A 15,790-nucleotide genomic window follows, 5' to 3' on the forward strand; every position below is an offset into this window, starting at 1 on the left:
ACGCCTATACGTGAGAAAAAGTATGAATAGAACCTATGTTCGGAAATCCAAAATGGCGACCGGAAGTGGGGTTATCTTGGAAACGGTAAGACTTAGGAGAAATCTGTTTGCGGTTTCATCACGTACACCTATACGTGAGAAAAAGTATGAATAGAACCTATGCTCGGAAATCAAAAATGGCGACCGGAAGTGGGGTTATCTTGGAAACGGTAAGACTTAGGAGAAATCTGTTTGCGGTTTCATCACGTACACCTATACGTGAGAAAAAGTATGAATAGAACCTATGCTCGGAAATCAAAAATGGCGACCGGAAGTGGGGTTATCTTGGAAACGGTAAGACTTAGGAAAAATCTGTTTGCGGATTCATCGCGTACACCTATACGTGAGAAAAAGTATGAATAGAACCTATGTTCGGAAATCCAAAATAGCGACCGGAAGTGGGGTTATCTTGGAAACGGTAAGACTTAGGAAAAATCTGTTTGCGGATTCATCATGTACACCTATACGTGAGAAAAAGTATGAATAGAACCTATGCTCAGAAATCCAAAATAGCGACCGGAAGTGGGGTTATCTTGGAAACGGTAAGACTTAGGAAAAATCTGTTTGCGGATTCGACAACTGCAAGATCAAGAACGTTTATCTGAAGAACGGTAGGAACGAAGTGTTCCCGCGCGAGAATTACAACCTCAACATGACCAAAGACGATTATCTAAAACTTTACAAAGCTTACACCGCTTACAAGAGAGTAACAGAGGAAAACGTGGACATGTACTACGCGCCCAGCGAATTCATAACCCACAGACCCATGTTCGTCATCAACACCACAAAAAAGAAGCAGGTCGTGGTCAACAATCGCACCAACATAAAATGTCGTCTGCGAGTTCTGTAGTCCATTGCCCGAGAATACCGTGTGCAGCGTCATCCTAATCGCAGAGAAGTCTTTCGCGTACGACGTGAAGAACGAGAGGGTGACGGAACAGTTTTAAAAAAAAATCATAAAAAAATTGTCACATACTAAAAAAATCAACACATTTCTTAGGTTATATAAAATATAATGTAAGTTAGTTCGGTGCGCAAATAAAAAAAATGATAGGTTAAGTTATATCACTGAAGATCGTAAAAAAAATCGTAAGATAGGTTAAGTTCTATCACGTAAAACCATTAAGGCGAGCCTCACCAAGCCTCACTTCGAGGCGGAACGTGGAGAGAAAATAAGTTTTTGTGGTTTTGGTGAACCTCAATTAATAAAAATGAGTTTTTAAGGTTTTGGTAATCCTCAAATGAGTAAAGTGAGTTTTTGAGGTTTTGGTGCTGTTTTCTTCGCTGTGAAACATCGTCAGCGCAATAAATAAGGCGCGAAACGTGGAGAGAAAATGTGTTTTTAAGGTTTTTTTTATCCTCACTTGATGACGTAGAACTCTCCATTTAGGTCTACTCTAAAGTAGGTCAAGGCATGTAGAGCCTCTCGTGTAGTTTAGCACAAAAAAAATGAATAGGTTAAGTTATATCACGTAAGATCGTGGCATTCGTACCAAGTATGAGTGGGAAAAAAGGGAAATTTTACTAAAACATCGCTAAACGCTAAAACATCAACAAAAAATTGTCAAAATATGTCAAAAACTAATATTCAATTGATAAAAAAAAGGCTACAAATGCATACCTACCAAGTACGAGTGGGGAAAAAAATTTTGCATTGAAAATTGTACTAAAAACATCGCTAAACGCTAAAACATCGACAAAAAATTGTCAAAATATGTCAAAAAGTGATATTCAATTAATAAAAAAAGAGAATACCTACTAAGTACGGCGTAGAACCGGCCAATATACACTACTTGCACTTTCAAACGTATATCTTAGATTTCTCGTGTTGTCCCCTGTTCGTGGGAAAAAAAATTGTTGCCATGATTTATGACGACTTAACTCTCGTATATATATATATATATATATATATATATATATATATATATATATATGTGTGTGTGTGTGTGTGTGTGTGTGTGTGTGTGTGTGTGTGTATGCATACATACATACACACATATATCCAGAAATTGATGACACCTTTTAAAAGAGGCGAAGGAAGTAGCATGCTCCTTGATATATCTGAGCAAAAAAGTATGCAGACCGAACTCTTGATTCATAATCATTAATTTTAAGGAATACGTTATATTAGGAGAAAGCAATGACTGGGGTGCAAGACCAACTTCGTGAACATTCATTCAGGCAACCTTTATCTCAGGGAATTATTGGAGAGGTCCTTTCAAAGAGGAAAAACGCTTAGGTTGTAAGCACTGACGAGCAAACAAAGCTCGACTCTCAATCTAGAAAACTTCTTTCACGGCTATCACTTTCTCGATGAAGGAGAGCCTCTTTACATTTCCCCAGAAGATTTATCGAAGGGGGTTTTTATCTTAAGAGCCGGCATCAATCGCTGCTTCCAAAACATCAATCCAGGTATGGAAGAAACGGATGGATGGTTCCTCAGAAATTAAAGATTGAAGATGGCCGAAAGAAGGAGATTGGAATGGTCTAGTTATAGCATCTTTGGAGCATTGGCAAACTTACGTCATTACTAGAGCCCAATATTTTTCATGTGCAAAATTTGTAGGCTTTTAAACCCCCATACAAAACTCTTAGATCAAAACAAAAATTTTAAAGTTAGCAATGTTTTATAAAATTATATGAGAGGATGACGTCAATGCTATTTCTAGAGTCCATTCACCTTCACAGGGTCGCGCATATTGTATCGTCCCATGTTGTTGGTATGGCAATCCTGGCCGAACGCAGGCGCGCATTCCCAGGAATCTCCAATAAGAAGGCTAAATATGGGAGAACAAGACACTTCACCCTTTTTCGAGAAACAACTGTCAAGTGTCGGCCTCCGTGGCGGAGTGGTTAGTACATCCGCTACGATACCAGGGATCCCGGGTTCGAATCCCGGCCTGGGCATGGATGTTTGTGATTGTCCATTCATCAATTTCATCATATCATCACTCATCCCCATCTTCGCAAATTGGCGAAAGAGACACAAAAGAGAAGTAAAATAAAGCAAATGAATAAAGAATAATCAATAACTGTCTACTTAGTTTAGCAGCAACCCAATAGATATCTCTATTTAGTGCGTTGTTCTTTGATCGTTCTGATACATTGCTAATACTCTTTGGGAAGAAAAGATAACTCTAGTCATTGTTTCCATTCTTCTCTGTTATTGACAATCTTCATTATTTCTTGGAATATCTTTCCTAGTTTTTTTTTTTATTTCTTCCACCATGTCCTCGTTTGTCTGCCCCTGGGCCTTCTTTCTTCTGGTCTTGCCTCCAAAAGCTGCTTGGATTATCTTTCCTCCTCCATTCTTAATCTCCGAAAATATAGACTAAACTGATTTGTGCATATTGGAATAAACTGAAATAACAGGAAAAATATATTTCTCGCCCGCCATCTTGATACGGTTTGACGTATTTTACTCAAATGCAATAGCGATCATCTAGCTCCTAGTTTTTAGTCGTTATGACCTTGCCACGTTTTGATCCTTCCATTACATAATTAATATCAAAACCCTTTAGTTCGAGCGATCCCACAAACCTGCTCGCATCTTCGTTTCTTATTCTGCGAAAATGTATTCTAGGCAAATTTGGGCAGAAATTCAGGTAATTGCATGCTGAGAAAAATGAGTGTATTGTCCGCCAACTTGGATAATAAACCTTTTCGAGCAAAGGAAGTATCAACTCGGGGCAAGCCCCGGCAGCTACTAACCTGTTGGGTGAGATGAGTCAAGGCAAATGGGTAATAAACCTTTTCCTGCTCCCACAAAAATAGGCAATAGTTCCGTAGCTACATATTTTGGCGCCTTGGGAGGATTGTGATTTTGCGCCCTCTCCCGACCGCGCTACCAAGCACCAACATTTCATGTGGTCCGTTTATATTTTCTTCTTCTGTAATGGTTTGTGATATTTAGCATATTTTAGAATATTTCAGTTATATATTACAACATCTTTTAAAACGTACTATTACTTTGGGTAACAGAAATTTCCAGCAGTGTTTTACCAGTTTTCCAGCCTACAACTAAAAGAAGAAGAAACGTTAAGAATAATAATTAAAATAAATACGCGTAATACAGTGTATATTATGTTCTCTGTAGAAAAAAATAATTTATAATCATTGACTCTGCTCGAAAAAAATAACATCGTTATAAACTATGTATTATACATTATTTAAAGTAAAATTTACAAAATATTTGTAAAACCCGTCTGAAAACAAGCTTTGAATGGCGACCTAGGCTTTAGCCACCTAGCCTACCCCTTGCTACGGGCCTGATTATGCTCTGAAATTTATGTTTCAAATTCGATTTTCCTGTCTGAATTCGTTCACTCAATCTAGGTTTGTCTTTCTGGAATAACAATAATGTCGATGAGTTTCTAGATGAAACGCTGTATTTTTAGAAATGCATATTTAAGAGCGAAGACGATATTTTACATAAATTTGGCTTACTACCACTATCATCGCGGTGTTTTCTATGCGATTCCTAAAGGCTGACTTTACTTTCTGATGCAACGTACTTTTCCCTTTATGTTTGGCCACTCCTACGTGCACCCAGTGACAGAACTTTTGAGGATCAACTCCCTGCAGTGCAAGAAACTACAGACAAAGGGCAGGAGTTTAGAAGGCCATTGTGTGTCTGACCACGTGGCAGCCTCTATTCCTGTGTGCAGTTTAAGTTCATTGTGGATGCTTTTGCCCTGGGAAACTTAGCTTCTGACCATGTTCTGTCTATAGTTTTCAAAGAAGTAGCTGATATTTCTTTCGTAAACTCAATATACCTGAAAAACGCTGTAAAAGTGGTATAAACGGAAAATATACAAATTTAAGATCTTAGGGTAAACAAAATATACTAGTTGGCTTACAAGTGTCAACAGTCCTATGAGAAAACATTCTTGTGCAAATACTATAGCACATTCAAACTTAAAATATTAAATAATATCAATTTCAAATAGAATTTATCTACCTCTAACGTTCTTAATTAATATTTAAACTAATTTGAAACCGTGTTTTAAACAAAACTATTAGAAATAATGTGTTCGTCGTTGCTAATCTTATTATAGAAATAGTAACTATTCAAATATTTGAAATTATGGAGAATACACAATTAATATATTTTGTAGAAAATCAAAACATGTTCATGAACATAATTTTCAGGAATTAATATAATTATTTTTAGCACAATTTAAGGAATAATATATATATATATTACCAACTGTATAATTATATTATCGTAAGTGTTGCCTACTTTACATAAAAGAAACGGAGTAAACATTTTTGAAATGATTTGTATAGTGAGAATATACGATGGACTCTTTAATATAGTTTTCTCAGTAGGTCTCTTTTATGTAATTATTTATAATTTTATTTTTAAATTATTATAATTGACATTGTGGTGTTAACACACACACATACACATATCTGTACTTGCGTTTATGTAAGGATGCATGTGGGTGGGTGTGCAGGGTGGCACCGAAGTAATAGGGATTTTCATTGCATGTTTGAGTGAGTTGTGTTTATGCTTGCAGTTATGGCAAATGATGTTTATAAAGGAGAACGTCTGGTCGTCGTAAAAACGTTCTGGGGAAAAAAATGGAACATGCCACCAGTTTAACTCCTCAGGCACTTTTTTCTCTCGGTGTCACAAAACGACGTTTATGGAGAAAAATCGCGTTGTGGAACTGAGACGATAAATTGTTAATGTTTCCTCACGAATTACCCCAGAGTTATCTGGCAAGGTGTGCGCCTCTTTACATAAAAGGCAAGAAAGTTTATTAAGGGAAAGAGCAGAATTCCGAACACTTGTTGTCATTACTTTCTGCTGGAATATTACTCTTACATACATAAGTGCATTGTTTTATTTTGTGACCTAATAGCATTTTCATCACGAAGGAGGTGAATACATTCTGTCAAGAATTCTACACCAGCAATATTGTCCTTTACCTTTTGGGCCACCTTGTATTATATTGTTCGTATCATGTCTTGAATATGGAGGAATTCTTCTGGCGTGTCTGAAGGACCTAAACAGTGTTCAGGTCCTTCAGACATACGAGTATTTAGAAAGGTTCCGTCAGAAAGCCATTAAGATGAACAGCTTAGATTACATCTCCTTGCTAATCTAGTGTTCAAAGTACATATTTGTCCTCATGCAACAGTCCATTTTGAACTTAGACGTTTTGATATTTAATCATATATTTTGTATAATAAGCATAAAGCGGATTGACAACAGCAAACAATGAACGTTTTATTCCAAAAATTAGCTATTATGTTAACGATAGAAATGGCCCACATATACCTGACGATACTTCTAAGTATCACAATGTTATGTAAAATTGACATCTTTCTTATTATTACTATTAATATACCAATATATATATTTAAAAAAGAACAATTAATAAAGTAATCATACATTTTAATAATTTATAGCAATTTTGTCTTTCAAGTTGCACTAAATCAATGAGCAATATATTACAGATATTATAGAAATGAAGATATCATATCAACGCATATAGGCGTTAAAAAGTGATGCATACCATATGCCTATGAATAAATCAGTCACTCAAACGTGTTTTTAGAAGATTTGACTCTAAATTTACGGGACTTCTCGTAATTATGTGTCATTGCACTTCAAATTTTAAATTTAATTTTATATATTTACTTAAATACAATGGCAGAGTTAAGACATGTTTTTTCTTCCGCTCAATCATATTATATATATAGCAAGTATACAGAGGTTGTTCGCTTTATATCCGACCATTTTTGACGAGTACTCACCTTAAGAGATACCGCGCCGCCACCACCGATCATGTTCTATTGGACCCCCAGCATTGTGGACTATCGCCCGGCATTGCAGTTTCCATTGCAGCAAGCTCCGGCGCAGTATAGGCATGGGAATTCTGTCCCACTCCTCCCTGCAATCTTTCCATAGACCATCCAGGGTGCGCGGGCGGCGATGTTGAAGACGTCGTTTCAACAGTCCAAATGCGCAAGAATCCATTGGACTGGCATCTGGGCTTTTCACAGGAATGTCTTCAAACGGAATGACACGAATTCTTAAATCCTCTGCCATTTCCTGATAAAAACGTAGCGATGTTCTGGCGGTATGACTCGAAGCCTTGTCTACATGGATCATCACCTACTTCGCGTCCATTCCACACAATTGTAGGATGTCTCTCCGATAGATAGGTGTCAGAATGGAGTCTTGGAAGTATCTGGCATTCACGTTCACGTTTCTGTCCACCTTGCGTCACATCAACTTACCCTCATATCCGAATCCCGTCACAACCATAAAGCCACGAGGGAAACTTTCCCTGCACTGACGAACAAAGTTGCTGCGCCCCTTGCCGTCAATGTCACGGTATGTGATCGTCCGAATGTGACCACCGGCAGTGAGATGGACATATGATTCATCCATTGTGACAACTTTCTTCCATTTGGAACCCGCCAGGTACTTTTCATACAGTTTCCTGCAGTTCGTGTTACGTTTGGCAATGTGACGCGGTAGAAGGTGGTGTACACGGCTTGCAGCCCTTCTCCTGGTGGTTTTCGTGGGTGAATGTTTCGCAAGGAGAGCCTGTTGTGTGTAACGGGCCACAATAGCTTCTCGCAGTAGTCACCCTGAGTGTTTACCCATTCTCCCGACACTGTTTCACAATGCTTACGTATGAAAACACAGCATGGAAAAGGGCCATTACGTAACCCTCCAAATACCGGTTGATTTTCGGCTCCATTTGATAACATTCACTACCAACACTCACGCACCTACAAGAACAGACACAACACTACTCCCGTCAGCAGACCCATAGTTCCAGCATGATACGCCAGGTGGCAGCACCGAATCGAAAATGGTCGGATATAAAGCGAACAACCTCCGTATTCTAGAGTGGTCCCAACTTTACAAGCTGGACATTTAGTACACACATTATAACATTACAACATTATAACATTACTACTGTAATTTTGGTATTGATTGTTTTGGTTTGTTAATTTGTGTGTGTGTGTGTGTTAATGCAATGTCAGCTTTTGATAGTTAGAGCCTGCTTGTAATAAACACTATAAGTTTGTTATTGTCAACTTGTGTTTGATTTAATTTGTTTTTTGTAATTTTTCGTCGCTTTTCTGCCAATTTTGGATAATTGCGACGAGGATGGTGAGTCATGATAATGTTGAAAGTGATGAAGGAAAATTCACAAAGAGCACCTATGCCTGCCCAGGCCGGGAATCGTATCCGCGACCCCTGGAGTCGTAGGTCGGTGTGCTAACCACTCCTCCACATATACTGGCATTAACTTGTGCTTGTTTTAATGCAATGTGAGTGGCAATGCATTGTAAACTTTACATTGGTACCTCAAACGTGCGATGAAACTTGCACAGTATTTTCAATTTCAAAGTTAGAGATGTTTTATGTTCCTATTTACGGGCTGAGACAGGCTAAAGCATTCGGAGATTTCTTTTGCGGACGGATGATAGAGTGTGTCATTGCATCAAGCCGAAACCCACTAAGTACGAGCGATTTTTCCTTCTCAGTATTCTATGCACAAAGAATTCTTCCCAAAGTTCTGGTTGCAAAATCCATAAAGAGAGTTTGAATAATGCCGGTTGGAAACTCTCCTCCTCCCCCCCCCCTTTAGCCCCAAAAGGCTTCCACATGTTAGTCAGGGCCGTGGAATGATGCTAGTCATTCTTCAAAACTGGAGAAAGGGATTTTACTTGAATTTTCTTGCGTCCAGCAGTTTGACAATAATATTTCATGCGGTTATGCGCTTAAGGGGCTTGGCATAAATCAACATTAAGGTCACGACTTCTGGCTCTATCTGTTATTGTTTGCAAAAGTCAGTAATATAATCTGTGGTCTATAACGTTATAATATTGCAATAATGTTGATAATGACCTTGAAGCCTTTGTAGACTTAGCCGAACCTTTGATCTTAACCAGTAACTATATCTTTGCAAATTTCGAAGAAATATGTTAGTAGTTTACATTGTTGAAAAAGTTATTTATCCCCACAAAATTCGATGAGAAGTTTTACATGAACGCTTTGTGTAAATATTTTTAAGCACATTTTCTACATAGAAGGAATTACATTAATTTATAAATATTCGTCTAGAATTTCATGAACGTATTTTGAAAACAATGAACTTTTTCAAGAATGTGGAATATCAACATAATTTATAACAGTTTAGGATAGATCTAACCTTGAGTACAATAGTGTTGCGTTCTGAGCAAAGAAAAGATTGTTACGTAACATAATTATATTACTTAGATGATATTGTATGTCTAAATTCTAATTTGGGTATGTTCCCCCTACAGATTAATAAAGACTTGACACTCCTTTTTCGGCTCGGGTCAAACTCATTGATAGTAAATTTTATCTCCTTCCCTGTGCTTTGCATCACATCATGAAGGCGTATATGGAGGTGTATATAATACAATATATATATATAATGAGTGTATTTTATTTACTACAATAATTACATTTTTAATCACAGTACCTTGCATCAAAATTTTGAATGTAAAGAAAATAATGCATTTTCGATGTCTTCCTTAATCCAGGCTGTAGCTTAAAACATTCCTCCAGGAGTTCAATAATTTGTATGTGGATTGCAGTTTCTCTAACTGAAAACATATTTTCGTAATGAACATTTTGTGATGCCAGAAATGTAGAGCATAGACTTTTCTTTCCAAATTCCTCTCGGACGCATATCATAAGCTTTTAAGGCAGGGACGGCTGGAAAAATGAGGACGTCTGGTTACAAGGGCGGACATGCCGAGTCTAGGTCAAGTTGTGTACTTGGATACATGATAGACTAATGTTCCATATAATATTGATTGAGCTCGCTATGGTGAGAAGGATTCTATTTTAAGTTAAGCATTTTACTAGAATGATAAAAATTCATCCAATTATGACGGCAACGTTCGGTCTAGGAAGTAGTGAAACTGATTGATACGTGAATCTACTAAATAATAAGAGATTTCAACATAAATTATTTACATTTACTCGTGTAATGAAATAAGATACGGTCCCAAAAGTACTAGACTGGACTCCACCTAGCTAAGAGGATGACTAAACTTTACATGGATAGAGGGCGTTCGGAATACGAATAGACAGAATGCTCCTACGGATAGAGACTGAAAGAACATTTAAGTACGGATCAAGGGAACATATATGTAAATGGCTACACGAATATGTCTTAAACATTGTACGTAAATACCACTTGCTAAAGGAGGTAAATCGTAACAATGAGAACATATCTTGAACATTGAATAGCAGATTAACCTATTTTGAACAAGAATTACTTTTATTGATGTTAAGATGATAACGATGGTTAAATGATAGTAGGAAGATTTGACCTAACAGTTTATATTCTGTAACTTTGTGGTTATGCATTGTGAAGTAATGGTGCACATGTACAGTTGAAAGAAATTATTTTTGAATAATTTAAGTGTTATTCAAGAACATGTAGTTTAATTTTAGAATTGAAGAACTGTATAATCTGAATCTTTAATCCTTAATCCTTGTCGCCAATTATTAAATTAAATTACATGTTCTTGAATAAAACACTAAAAAAAAGAAAAGTAAAGTGTTCCCCTGTGCTTAGCACCACGCCATGAAGGCGTATAGGGGGTAACGCCCCACACTTTCTTGATCCGGTCGTGAGTGGGGGTCATGTGATCAGCACCACGCCCCTGACCGCCTTTACCCCCCAGGTTTCCCCAGGTACCCATGTTTTTCGACGCTGGGAGGGCGCCGGGGCCGCTTCCATCGTTAGAAAAGTTCCCGGATTTGAACCGGCCGGGGATCGAACCCGGGACCTTTAGCATGGTAGTCAGACGCGTTACCGACTGAGCCACCGCGGCCACAATAAAACACTAAATTTATAAAATAATCGCTTCTTTCAACTGTAAAATGTGTACACCATTACTTGACAAAATATAACCACAAAGTCACAGAATATAAAATGTTTGGTCAAATCTGGCCTGGACTATTTAGCCATCTTTATACTCTTAAGAATTAAGTTCATAGTTCTAGAGAAACGTCAAGCGAATAAGGTAGTTTAGCCATTCCGAGTACAATTTTATTAATGCTGTAAATTCTAGATAAGTATTTTATTACAGTCTCCTTCTTCATTCACTACGAACAGAAAGTTCACCTTCCAAGTGAAATTCGACCAATCTATAGGATTTGGATGGAAATTGCAGTCTTCAAATCGATTTCTCTATGATTTTCTTTCATCTCTTTGGCAAATCGCTTCGCCGTGGATTCACACCCTGATCCAGTAAACCACCCACTCTTCGATCCTCTTCTTAGCATCAAATTGCAAAACCCGATCTAGTTCTCGCTTCCGCCGTCCGGTGGCAGTTCGGTGCTGGAGAGAGAGGGAGGGATGCTCTCGATGCTCAGGTCGCAATACAGATCTGGACCAGTCTGCTGCAGTGTGGTTACCGGCTGTGACGCAAGGCTCTTTCGGTGGAAGAGATCTCGTGTGCCGAAACGCGAATTAAGCACGACTCCGAGAGGAATACGTGTTGGGGGAAGTCTACCTCCAGGGGAAACTACGTTCACGTAAAGTTTTGCAGGCGATCCGTTGGAAGACGTCGCGATCTGCTCATAAAAGCGCGATCACATCGTGACTCTTTTTGAGATTTCCGTGTACGTTTACGTGCCGCAACCTAGCAATATATATTTTTTTGGTAAGCAAGTTCAGTGATTTCTCTTTCAGTTTAACTGTCAACACTGGAGCCAAAGAGGTAAGCGGTATACTCCTTCTAATCTCATGTTTATTTTTGTTTCTGAAGAGGATTTGTTTTTGTAGATTAATAGTCAGAATTCTCCTCTTACGCTTTACTTTAAATTGCTTTCGTATACACATTGACATTGTCATAACGTAACGTTAGAAAAAGATAAAAACAAGTGTACAATATGCTATTTTCTTAATACAAAGAACAATTCCTATATATCAAACACTAAGCCAACTTAAGTGTACAGTGAGATCCGTGCAAATTGTCCATAACAATTTTCATAAATGTTTTCATTCTATGTGTTTTTAAGCGATGAATTTTGTGTATGCTGCTGTAGAAGAAGTTGTCAACAGCATTGATATAAGTTTTCTTTTAATTATTGAAGCTCTTATTGGGTCAAATAAAGTGCAGGAACATGGGATGGACAATTTTCACGGTAATACTCATGGATCCCCACTGTACACTCCTCAACTGTAAGGGTACATTAAGAGATTTTTACACTAAAACAATGTGTGATTTTGACTTCAGGTAAAATACATCTCATCTCTCTCTGCACTTGAACAATTAATCCAATACATCGGGCGAGATGTAACGTATGTACATTGCCATAACTATTCCACAATGTAACATAAGAAATAAATAATGACAGTGTTGTACAATTTTACCACAGAAAAATGAGTTTATGTTAGAAAATAACACTATTATTCTTAGTATCCTTAACTCTGTTTTCCTTCTAACTTCACTGTTTACAAGAAACCAACGTAAACCTTCTGTAAATGTCAATTATTTATCATCATCATCATCAAATTTAATTAAATTTACAGCTTTACATCTGGTTGTTTACGCCCAGCACACTCAGTTATTTGCTCTAAATTCAAGTCAGAAGATATAATAAGTAAGGTAGGTCTGTGTACATTGTAAGCTGATGACGTCATCAAGAAATTTCCCGGAAATAAACTTAAAAGCACAGAAGGCAGACATGTCCCAGAGTGGTGCCACACATAAGACACACGCATATTAACTTTCAATTAACATACTTTCGTTCAAGGAATAATAACTGAATAAATATGAATTTTCAAAGTATGCAACAGTCATGCGATCTACAACATATGTGCAGTTGCCTTAATGAAGAAAAAAGCATTACTTGTAATCAAGCTGTCCTGGGTTCGATTCTTGCTGGAAGTTCGACGTAGTCGTTAAACTGTAGGGACAGGTGCATGAACTGGACTTTAAAAACTACCTGAATGCAACGGAAATTACTCCCTTATTTCTACATCCACGTGCTACGAAAGGCAAGCCTCTCCCATACGTAGGAATGCTGGGACGACGCATAATCGCTGTAAGTCGAATTGAGCCTGCACGTCTGGGGACAAGCCTGTTTATCTTCAATTAGGGGGCTCGGGTGTTCGGTCCCAGGCGAGTGACTAATCCAGGAGGATTAAGGGATCACTAAACCTTTTAACAAATGCTCAGTTCGTCAACTTTGAGTCGGGGTTAAAGGCGTCAGCTGAGAGCTTTCAGTGAGTGTCAAATTCACAAATCCGTGCCACCTTCAAGGCCAATTTCTGTAGTAGGATACGTAAATATTACTATGTCCATCACTACGTTCGTTAACTTTGTTCCACTGAAAGCGAATTTTAAGAATTGAAATACACTACCTAACAACTAATTCGACAATCTTTGCACCATTATCACTGAATTTTACTCATGTAAAAGTACATAGGATCTATGAAAAATACTGTTTAGTCAGCGCTCAGAATGTGTTATGTTGTCAGCACTAGCTTGCATAAATGCTAGAGTGGCGAATGTCACTTGCTGCGAAGCCAGGGGTTGCAGGTTCGAACCCTGTTCAATGTATGCAGGTGTTCATTCCATCATAACTTTTACCTGTACATCATCCATCAATGTAGTCGCAATTCCAAAAAGAAAAGTTGAAAAGTGACGTAAAATTATCAAATTTGAAATTGAAAAATAAATTGAAACTGTCTCTAATTGCAAGATTAACATAGATAGTAGTTTTGTGTTTTCACACAGTCTAGTAGGTTGCTTGTCACTCCCAATAATAGTGCGCAATATTTAGTATTAATATATTATTGAGTCGTGTTATACAGGGTGTTCAAAAGCCCCGTTGCCCTCACGAATTGTTATTATGCACGATTTGTGACACCCAAGTCAATTCACACCTATGTTATCATATTCGTATCGGAACTCACACTTTTGATAGCGTGAGTGATCCTCATTTTAAGTGTCGTATGGCAGCAATCGAGGTTACCTACCCTCTAAGAACAAATCGCATTAGTAACACCAGCTGTTGGCCTTGTGAAATATTTTACCAAACACCCCATCCTTTTATTATCTATGATTCGTGGATAATAATAATTTATAGTGGCGAGCTATTTTATGAACGACCTGTAGTTTTAAGGAAGCCAAATTATACATACTAATTGCTGTTGTTTGAAGTATAGAAGGGTATTAACGAGTGAGATATAAAATGTGTAGTGCTAAATGATTGTTTATGAGATTCAACCAATGTTGATTGCCTTTCAAAGAACCGACCTGGAGAAACGAAAAGACAAGGATTTCGGTTTGAGGAAACAGAGAGATTTCACATAAAGGATCTATATATTTATATATATATATATATATATATATATATATATATATATATATATATATATATATATAGGAAAAGGAGAAAATGAACACCTTAGTTGGAGCGAGATTAATTCAGGTGTAAACTAAATGTGGCTGTATTCAATCTGGCCCCTAACTAAGAAGCAGATAGTAACACTCTTGCTTTTTTTTGTACAATGGTAAGTAATGTATCAATGGAATGCAACAGAACATTGCTGAAATAAGCACATTAAAACAACTGAATATAGCCAACTGCCTTTTCAGAGTGGTTATTACAGCACGTTCGGATACCAGGGGTTCGGATTGAATGTTCTTTGTGATTGTCGCTTCATCAATTTCTTCATCGTTTCATCACTCATCTCCATCGTCACGGTTAGCCAAATGTAGAAGATAATCTACGCTAAATAACAAAAATTAAACAACTGAATACATAATACACGTCTGTTAAATAGAATCACATACGCAATACCGAAACGAAAATATATATGAGTTAAACTAAATGAAAATTACTGTAGCTTGGTACTTTGGTTGCGTGAACTAATACAATATTCGATCCAGCGGCTTTAATAGTGAAGATTAAGACAGGAATACACAATATTGAAAAAAGTATTATACTTTGATGCACCAAAATAATAACGTTGTCTTTGATTAACACAAAAGTTTTCCTGTACTCTGCTAGATATAGTGCGTTCAAATTTGGCAATCGTATTTTTAATTTGCCCCAAATTTTAAAATATTTTTATTTATGGGAAACGAATGTAAATAATATCTGGAAATGGGTATTTCTGATTTGATATTTTTAAAAACAGCAGCACTGGCGGACAGATTTCCATTTCAGGTTACTTGGTTGAATTAACTTTATACAACAATTACGTCACCTAACCTTTATAGTTTTAATAATATTGTTTTGCAATGTAATTTGTCTCTCTTGACAACTACGGAAAATTCACCGAGGTATATTTTTAGCACCAGGACTCCACATTTTATACTGGTTGATAACTGATTGCGAAGAGTTTAAGACATATCTAGGTGAGTTGTAAGAAGGGAATGAATCATGAACTGATGAAGAACATGATGGGGAAAGCACACACCCATTGCCTTCCAGGATTTGAAAGTAAAGCCCTAGGTGTCATAGCTACGCTTACCAGACCACGATAGCATGTTCGTTCAGCTTGTGTTTCAATCAATTGAGAGAGAGGTTTGCGACAGGAGTTAGGAAAGGAGAAGCGTCATGAATTAGATTAGAGCCGTAAGTGGAAAAACTACCAGCAGAATATCGTGCTTCTACACCCAAATAAAATTCCCAGATATTTGGCCATTTCTTTTGCTATTTATCTATTGCTTCAATGTTTGTATCTCCTTGTACATACGTACTATTCTATCT

General features: G+C 37.3%; 1 protein-coding gene across 1 annotated transcript in view; it reads left to right on the plus strand.

The window, feature by feature from the left end:
* Nucleotides 1-11,482: 11,482 nt before the first annotated feature.
* The window catches only part of LOC145992043 (C3 and PZP-like alpha-2-macroglobulin domain-containing protein 8), a 911,691-nt gene continuing 907,383 nt past the window's right edge, over nucleotides 11,483-15,790 (plus strand). Inside the window, exon 1 of the mRNA XM_083128164.1 lies at nucleotides 11,483-11,781. The gene's annotated coding sequence lies outside the window, so the exon portion shown is untranslated. The remainder of the gene's footprint in view (nucleotides 11,782-15,790) is intronic.

The sequence above is a fragment of the Lepisma saccharinum genome, chromosome 9 (genome assembly GCF_977018435.1).
Source record: "Lepisma saccharinum chromosome 9, izLepSacc3.1, whole genome shotgun sequence".
NCBI lineage: Eukaryota > Metazoa > Arthropoda > Insecta > Zygentoma > Lepismatidae > Lepisma > Lepisma saccharinum.